The sequence below is a fragment of the Giraffa tippelskirchi genome, chromosome 2 (assembly GCF_054371585.1).
Source record: "Giraffa tippelskirchi isolate mGirTip1 chromosome 2, T2T-mGirTip1v1.2.pri, whole genome shotgun sequence".
Taxonomy (NCBI): Eukaryota; Metazoa; Chordata; class Mammalia; order Artiodactyla; family Giraffidae; genus Giraffa; species Giraffa tippelskirchi.
This window is the reverse complement of record NC_137276.1, coordinates 37331653-37341010: the sequence shown is the minus strand read 5'-3', so window position 1 is coordinate 37341010 and position 9358 is coordinate 37331653. Positions and strand designations below refer to the sequence as shown.

General features: G+C 41.0%; 1 long non-coding RNA gene across 2 annotated transcripts in view; it reads left to right on the top strand.

Moving 5' to 3' along the window:
* The first annotated feature begins 385 nt into the window (after nucleotides 1-385).
* Nucleotides 386-9358, top strand: part of LOC145531835 (uncharacterized) — a 163749-nt gene continuing 154776 nt past the window's right edge. Inside the window, exon 1 of one of the 2 annotated variants that reach the window (XR_014072797.1) lies at nucleotides 386-580. This is a non-coding gene — a long non-coding RNA (uncharacterized LOC145531835). The remainder of the gene's footprint in view (nucleotides 581-9358) is intronic. The other variant, XR_014072796.1, reaches the window with a different exon arrangement.

Genomic DNA, 9358 nt, shown 5'->3' with positions numbered 1-9358 from the left:
CACGTTCTAAGCAGGAGGAACAGCAAGTACACAGGTCCCGCTGGGATTTATGCTTGGGTGCACATGAGTGGCAGGAATTAGGCTGGTATGGCTGGAGCACAGTGGACGGGGGAGGTGTGGAGCAAAGTGAGGCCAGAGAAATGGGCAGGGCCAGATTGGGTAGGGCCCTGAGGGAGCTGCCTATTATTCTCAATGCAGTCCATAGACATTCAAAGTTTACCAGGAGAATGCTAGGAGGTGAGCTGTGTTTTAGAGAGATCATTCCAGATACTAGGATATGAGGCAATGGATGACAGGAAAGTAAGAATAAAACCAGCAAACAGCATGGCCATAGACTAAGGCAACTGACCACAAGGGGAAGAACAGAGTCTCAGGATAGGGGAGGACGAGTAGAGCTATAAGAGGCGTTGAATTGGGGGCGGGGCTAAGATGGCGGAGGAATAGGACGGGGAGACCACTCTCTCCTCCACAAATTTATCGAAAGAACATCTGAACGCTGACCAAACTTCACAAAACTACTTCTGAAGGCTGGCTGAGGACGTCAGGCTTCCACAAAAACAGCGCATTATCTTCAAAAGAGGTAAGAGAAATTATAAAAGATAAAAAGAGAGACAAAAGAGTTAGGGACGGAGACCGGTCCCGGGGAGGGAGTCGTAAAAGAGGAGGAATTTCCAAGCACCAGGAAACCCTCTCACCGGCGGGTGTGGGGGAGGATTTCTTATCTCGGAGGGCAACGTAACTGGGAGAAAAAATAAATAAAATCCACAGATTACGTGCCTAAAGCAACTCCCAGCAAAGAACCCCAGACGCTCGCATCATCCGCCACCAGCAAGTGGGGGCTGAACAGAGAGGAGCGGGCGGCATTGCCTAGGGTAAGGACCGGGCCCGAGTGCCCCGAGGGCAATCTGAGGGAGCTAACGTGAGATAGTAACCTAAACTGTGGGACAACGAGAGAGAACTATCCCGCGAAAAGCCCAACTCTAAGGCACTGCCGGCCCGCTCACAGAACAAAGGACTGAGCGATACCAGAGGAGACCTAGCCGGCTGCGGACCGCCCCATCCCCCGCCGGACACAGCGGGCAGGCGGGGCCCGCCAGAGCCGGAAAGGGGCAAACTCGGCTCCAGAGAGGGCACCCCCTACCAAACTGCAAACAGGCTCCCAGTTTCTAAGCAAAGACTGCCTGAGATCCCGGAGGGTCGACAGCCGCCGGGAGGGTCGCAGCCAGAGACCAGCTCCCCAGAACCGACACAAAGCACACCGGAGCCGGGCGCGCCCGTAAACCGAGGCGGGGACCAGGGAGGTGATAAGCCGCACCGCCCCAACAGGGGAGAGCGCGCTCGCCAAACTCCTGGCCGCCGGGGCAGCTCCGACCGGGAACGGCACAAGCCGCGGGCGAAACCGAGTCTGCGCCTTTGTGGAGTAACCGGGAGCCTGAACCTGAGCGGCTTAGACCTGGGAAGTGCACGCAGCTCAGGGCCCGCTCCCCGGCCGAGTAACCTGAAGCCTGAGCAGGGTAGACGGGGAAAGCACACACGCCGTGAGCGGGGGCGAACCCAGTGCGGCCGAGACACTGCGAGCTTACCACACACACTCCAGATTTGCAGTGTTCCTTCCTCCCCACAGCACGATTGAACAAGCGAACCTAAAGAGATCACCTCCACCGCTTTGTTGCAGGGCGGAAATTAGATACCGAAGAGATCTCCAAACAGAAGCCAAATAAACAGAGGGAAGCGCTTTGGAAGGGACAGGCCAACAGATTAAAATCCCTGTAGTTAATACCGACTGCATTGAAAAGGACCTATAGATCTTGAAAAGTATAAGCAGGAATAAGGATCTATCTAAAACTGAGCAGATCCCACACTGCTCACAACAGCTCCAGAGAAAGTCCGGGATATATATATTTTTTACTATTATTATTTTTTTTTTAATTTTTTTTTAATTAAAAAAATTTTTTTTTCTCTTCTTTCCTTTTTCTTCAAGTCCTCTATTACACCTTTAACTTTCATTTTCATAACCCACTATTAACTTGCAAAAAAAAAACAAAACCCTATTTTTGAAGCAAACTACATACATATATCTTATACCTTTTGTGTTTTCTTTTTTTTAATTTTTTTTTCCTGTTTTACTTTTTTTTACTGTTTCTCTTTTTACTGTTTTACTGTTTTTTTTTTCTTTTTACACTGTTTCCTTTTTTTCTTTTTTTTTTTTAGATTGTAAGTTTTATAAAAGTCTAACCTCTACTCTAGATTTTTAATCTTTGTTTTACATACTTGATATCAATTTTGTACATTTAAGAACCCAATCTTTAGGACCCATTTTTACTCAGGAGTGTGATCACTGGCCTGATCACTCTCTCCCCCTATTGATGCTCTTTCTTCTCCCTCAGGGAACCTCTATCTCCCACCCTCCTCCTTCTCTTCTCAACCCAATTCTGTGAATCTCTGAGGGTGTTCTGGGTACCGGAGAACACTTCAGGAACAGGATACTGCCCAGATCTCTCTCTCCCCTCTTGATTCCTCCCTTTCTACTCATGCTCACCTCTATTACCTTCCTCCCCCCTCTCTATGTATCTCTGTGAATCACTCTGAGGGTTCCAAACTGTGGAAAGCACAGAGGGAAGTGCTTACTGGCTAGATTGCTCTCTCCACATTTGAATTCCCCTCTTCCCCTCCTGGTCACCTCAACCCCCCCCCCCCCACCTCATCTCTCCGTGTAACTCAGTGAACCTTTCTGGGTATCCCTCACTGTGGAGAATCTTTTCACCATTAACCTAAAAGTTTTATTATTGAGGCTGTATGGAAGGAGAAGTCTTGAGGCTACTGCAAGAATAAGACTGAAAGCCAGGGGAAACATTAATTAATAAGAGACCATCCAATAGCCTCCATAAATACACTGAAACCAAGCTCCACCCAAGAGACAATAAGTTCCAGAGCAAGACATACCACGCAAATTCTCCAGCAACGCAGGAACATAGCCCTGAGCATCAATATACAGGCTGCCCAGAGGCACACCAAATCCATAGACATCTCAAAAATTAATACTGGTCACTCCATTACACTCTAGAGAGCAGAAATCCAGCTCCACCCACCAGAACACCGACACAAGCTCCCCCAACCAGGAAGCCTTGACAAGCCACCTGTCCAACCCCAACCGCAGTGAGGAACCTCCACAACAAAGAGGAACTTCATACTACCAGAATACAGAAGGGCCACGCCTAACACAGCAATCTAAACAAGATGAAAAGACAGAGAAATACTCAGCAAGTAAAGGAAAATGAGAAATGCCCACAAAGCCAAACAAAAGAGGAGGAGATAGGGAATCTATCTGAAAAAGAATTTAGAATAATGATAATAAAAATGATCCAAAATCTTGAAAGCAAAATGGAGTTACAGATAAATAGCCTGGAGACAAAGATTGAGAAGATGCAAGAAATGTTTATCAAGGACTTCGAAGAAATAAAAAGGAGTCAATATAGAATGAATAATGAAATAAAGGAGATAAAAGACACTCTGGAGGGAACCAACAGTAGAATAACGGAGGCAGAAGATAGGATAAGTGAGGTAGAAGATAGAATGATGGAAATAAACGAAGCAGAGAGGAAAAAAGAAAAAAGAATCAAAAGAAATGAGGAAAACCTCCGGGACCTCTGGGACAATATGAAACGCCCCAACATTCGAATCATAGGAGTCCCAGAAGAAGAAGATAAAAGGAAAGGCCATGAAAAAATACTCGAGGAGATAATAGTTGAGAATTTCCCTAAATTGAGGAAAGAAATAGTCACAGAAGTCCAAGAAACCCAGAGAGTTCCAAACAGGATAAACCCAAGGCGAAACACCCCAAGACACATATTAATCAAATTAACAAAGATCAAACACAAAGAACAAATATTAAAAGCAGCAAGGGAAAAAAAACAAATAACACACAAGGGGATCCCCATAAGGATAACAGCTGATCTTTCAATAGAAACCCTTCAGGCTAGAAGGGAATGGCAGGACATACTTAAAGTAATGAAAGAGAATAATCTACAACCCAGATTACTGTACCCAGCAAGGATCTCATTCAGATATGAAGGAGAATTCAAAAGCTTTACAGACAAGCAAGAGCTGAGGGAATTCAGCACCACCAAACCAGCTCTCCAACAAATGCTAAAGGATCTTCTCTAAACAGGAAACACAGAAAGGATGTTTCAACACGAACTCAAAACAACAAAGTAAATGGCAACGGGATCATACTTATCAATAATTACCTTAAATGTAAATGGGTTGAATGCCCCAACCAAAAGACAAAGGTTTGCTGAATGGATAAAAAAAAACAAGACCCCTATATATGCTGTCTACAAGAGACCCACCTCAAAACTAGGGACACACACAGGCTGAAAGTGAAAGGATGGAAAAACATATTTCATGCAAACGGAGACCAAAAGAAAGCAGGAGTCGCAATACTCATTTCAGATAAAATAGACTTTAAAATAAAGGATGTGAAAAGGGACAAAGAAGGACACTACATAAAGATCAAAGGATCAATTCAAGAAGAAGATGTAACAATCATAAATATATATGCACCCAACATAGGAGCACCACAATATATAAGGCAAATACTAACAAGTATGAAAGGGGAAATTAACAATAACACAATAATAGTGGGAGACTTTAATACTCCACTCACGCATATGGATAGATCAACTAAACAGAAAATAAACAAGGAAACACAAACTTTAAATGATACAATAGACAAATTAGATTTAATTGATATTTACAGGAGTTTCCACCCCAAAACAATCAATTTTACCTTTTTCTCAAGTGCACATGGAACTTTCTCCAGGATAGATCACATCCTGGGCCATAAATCTAGCCTTGGTAAATTCAAAAAAATTGAAATCATCCCAGCCATCTTCTCTGACCACAATGCAGTAAGATTAGACCTCAATTACAGGAAAAAAACTATTAAAAGTTCCAACATATGGAGGCTAAACAACACGCTTCTGAATAACCAACAAATCACAGAAGAAATCAAAAAAGAAATAAAATTATGCATAGAAACGAATGAAAATGAAAACACAACAACCCAAAACCTATGGGACACTGTAAAAGCAATACTAAGGGGAAGGTTCATAGCAATACAGGCGTACCTCAAGAAACAAGAAAAAAATCAAATAAATCAACTAACTCTACACCTAAAGCAACTAGAGAAGGAAGAAATGAAAAACCCCAGGGTCAGTAGAAGGAAAGAAATCTTAAAAATTAGGGCAGAAATAAATGCAAAAGAAACAAAAGAGACCATAGCAAAAATCAACAAAACTAAAAGCTGGTTTTTCGAGAAGATAAACAAAATTGACAAGCCATTAGCCAGACTCATCAAGAAACAAAGGGAGAAGAATCAGATCAACAAAATTAGAAATGAAAATGGAGAGATCACAACAGACTCCACAGAAATACAAAGGATCATAAGAGACTACTACCAACAGCTATATGCCAATAAAATGGACAACTTGGAAGAAATGGACAAATTCTTAGAAAAGTATAACTTTCCAAAACTGAACCATGAAGAAATAGAAGATCTTAACAGACCCATCACAAGCACGGAAATCGAAACTGTAATCAGAAATCTTCCAGCAAACAAAAGCCCAGGACCAGACGGCTTCACAGCGGAATTCTACCAAAAATTTAGAGAAGAGCTAACACCTATCCTACTCAAACTCTTCCAGAAAATTGCGGAAGATGGTAAACTTCCAAACTCATTCTATGAGGCCACCATCACCCTAATTCCAAAACCAGACAAAGATGTCACAAAAAAGGAAAACTACAGGCCAATATCACTGATGAACATAGATGCAAAAATCCTTAATAAAATTCTAGCAAACAGAATCCAACATCATATTAAAAAGATCATACATCATGACCAAGTGGGCTTTATCCCAGGAATGCAAGGTTTTTTTAACATCCGCAAATCAATCAATGTAATACACCACATTAACAAATTGAAAGAAAAAAACCATATGGTTATCTCAATAGATGCAGAAAAAGCCTTTGACAAAATTCAGCATCCATTTATGATTAAAACCCTCCAGAAAGCAGGAATAGAAGGAACATATCTCAACATAATAAAAGCTATATATGACAAACCCACAGCAAACATTATCCTCAATGGTGAAAAATTGAAAGCATTTCCCCTAAAGTCAGGAACAAGGCAAGGATGCCCACTTTCACCACTACTATTCAACATAGTTTTGGAAGTTTTGGCCACAGCAATCAGAGCTGAAAAAGAAATAAAAGGAATACAGATAGGAAAAGAAGAAGTAAAACTCTCACTGTTTGCAGATGACATGATCCTCTACATAGAAAACCCTAAAGACTCTACTAGAAAATTACTAGAGTTGATCAATGAATATAGTAAAGTTGCAGGATATAAAATTAACACATAGAAATCCCTTGCATTCCTATACTCCAATATTGAGAAAACAGAAAGAGAAATTAAGGAAACAATACCATTCACCATTGCAACAAAAAGAATAAAGTACTTAGGAATATATCTACCTAAAGAAACAAAAGACTTATATATAGAAAACTATAAAACACTGATGAAAGAAATCAAAGAGGACACAAACAGATGGAGAAATATACCGTGTTCATGGATTGGAAGAATTAATATAGTGAAAATGAGTATACTACCCAAAGCAATCTATAGATTCAATGCAATCCCTATCAAGCTACCAATGGTGTTTTTCACAGAACTAGAACAAATCATCTCACAATTTGTATGGAAATATAAGAAACCTCGAATAGCCAAAGCAGTCTTGAGGAAGAAGAATGGAACTGGAGGAATCAACCTGCCTGACTTCAGGCTCTACTACAAAGCCACAGTCATCAAGACAGTATGGTACTGGCACAAAGATAGAAATATAGATCAATGGAACAAAATAGAAAGCCCAGAGATAAACCCACGCACATATGGACACCTTATCTTCGACAAAGGAGGCAAGAATATACAATGGAGAAAAGACAATCTCTTTAACAAGTGGTGCTGGGAAAATTGGTCAACCACTTGTAAAAGAATGAAACTAGAACACTTCCTAACACCGTACACAAAAATAAACTCAAAATGGATTAAAGATCTAAACGTAAGACCAGAAACTATAAAACTCCTAGAGGAAAACATAGGCAAAACACTCTCCGACATAAATCACAGCAGGATCCTCCATGACCCACCTCCCAGAATATTGGAAATAAAAGCAAAAATAAACAAATGGGACCTAATTAAAATTAAAAGCTTTTGCACAACAAAGGAAACTATAAACAAGGTGAAAAGACAGCCTTCAGAATGGGAGAAAATAATAGCAAATGAAGCAACAGACAAACAATTAATCTCAAAAATATACAGGCAACTTCTGCAGTTGAATTCCCGAAAAATAAACAACCCAATCAAAAAATGGGCCAAAGAACTAAACAGACATTTCTCCAAAGAAGACATACAGATGGCTAACAAACACATGAAAAGATGCTCAACATCACTCATTATTAGAGAAATGCAAATCAAAACCACAATGAGGTATCATTTCACACCAGTCAGAATGGCTGCTATCCAAAAGTCTACAAGCAATAAATGCTGGAGAGGGTGTGGAGAAAAGGGAACCCTCTTACACTGTTGGTGGGAATGCAAACTAGTACAGCCACTATGGAGAACAGTGTGGAGATTCCTTAAAAAACTGGGAATAGAACTGCCATATGACTCAGCAATCCCACTGCTGGGCATATACACCGAGGAAACCAGAATTGAAAGAGACGCGTGTACCCCAATGTTCATCGCAGCACTGTTTACAATAGCCAGGACATGGAAGCAACCTAGATGTCCATCAGCAGACGAATGGATAAGGAAGCTGTGGTACATATACACAATGGAATATTACTCAGCCATTAAAAAAATACATTTGAATCGGTTCTACTGAGATGGATGAAACTGGAGCCCATTATACAGAGTGAAGTAAGCCAGAAAGAAAAACAACAATACAGTATACTAATGCATATATATGGAATTTGAAAGATGGTAACGATAACCCTATATGCGAGACAGAATAAGAGACACAGATGCATGGAACAATTTTATGGACTCTGAGGGAGAAGGTGAGGGTGGGACGTTCTGGGAGAATAGCATTGAAACATGTATATTATCATATGTGAAACAGAACACCATTCCATGTTCGATGCATGTGACAAGGGCTCAGGGCCGGGGCAATGGGATGATCCAGAAGGATGGGATGGGGAGGGAGGTGGGTGGGGGGTCCAGGAAGGGGAACACATGTAAACCCATGGCTGATTCATGTCAATGTATGGCAAAAACTATTACAATATTGTAAAGTAATTAGCCCCCAACTAAAATAAATAAATTTGTAAAAAAAAAAAAAAAGAGGCGTTGAATTAGGGCAATACTTTGTAGAAAAGGCCTACAGGAATTACTGATGAATTGAATATAGAGTGTAAAGAAAGGGAAAGAATATACCTGTAGGATAAATTCTATAAGTGGAATTACTTAACTATGTCTATGACATATTTCAACATCAGAAAATTTGACCCCAGAGGTGCTGGGCAGCTATTTGGATCACGGCACTCTGACTGCTTTTTTTTTTGCCTTATCATACTGTTTATGGGGTTCTTGTGGTGAGAACACTGGAGTGGTTTGCCATTCCCTTCTCCAGTGGACCATGTTTTGTCAGAACTTACCACTATGACCCCTGCACAACATGGGTCATAGATTCATTGAGTTATGCAAGCCCCTTTGCCACAACAAGACTGTGATCCATGAAGGGGTTCAACTCAATGGACACAAATCTGAGCAAACTCCAGGAGATCTGAAGGACAGGGAAGCCTGGTGTGCTGCAGTCCATGGGGTCACAAAGAGTCGGACATGACTTAGTGACTGAACAACAACTAAGTGACCAAGAGTGCCAGCCTGGAAATCTACCTGGATAAGCAATCGTGTGGATCCTACTCATAGCTTTTTGCTCCAAATCACCATCCATGTACCAGGCTATGAAAACTGCCACATAAAATCTCTGAAAATCAGGTCCATTTTTGAAGGGGAATTCTTATTGCCACAGTTCTGGTTAGTTCAAAGTATATGCCTATTAAGTTTTAAGTGAATTTTCTGTAACTATTACCAAATAGGAGTTTTGAAAGTAAAATAAATATTTCAAAATTATCCAAATTTAAACAATTTTGATCAACCTAGCAAGAGAAATGATCTGATCTTTCTCACTACAGAAAATAGTACAAAAATGTTGTTACACCGAGAGGCAATTAAAGAGCACACAGCCAAAATGTAAGGGAAGAAGTATGCTAGAAATGTGTCAGGCAGGTAATTAAT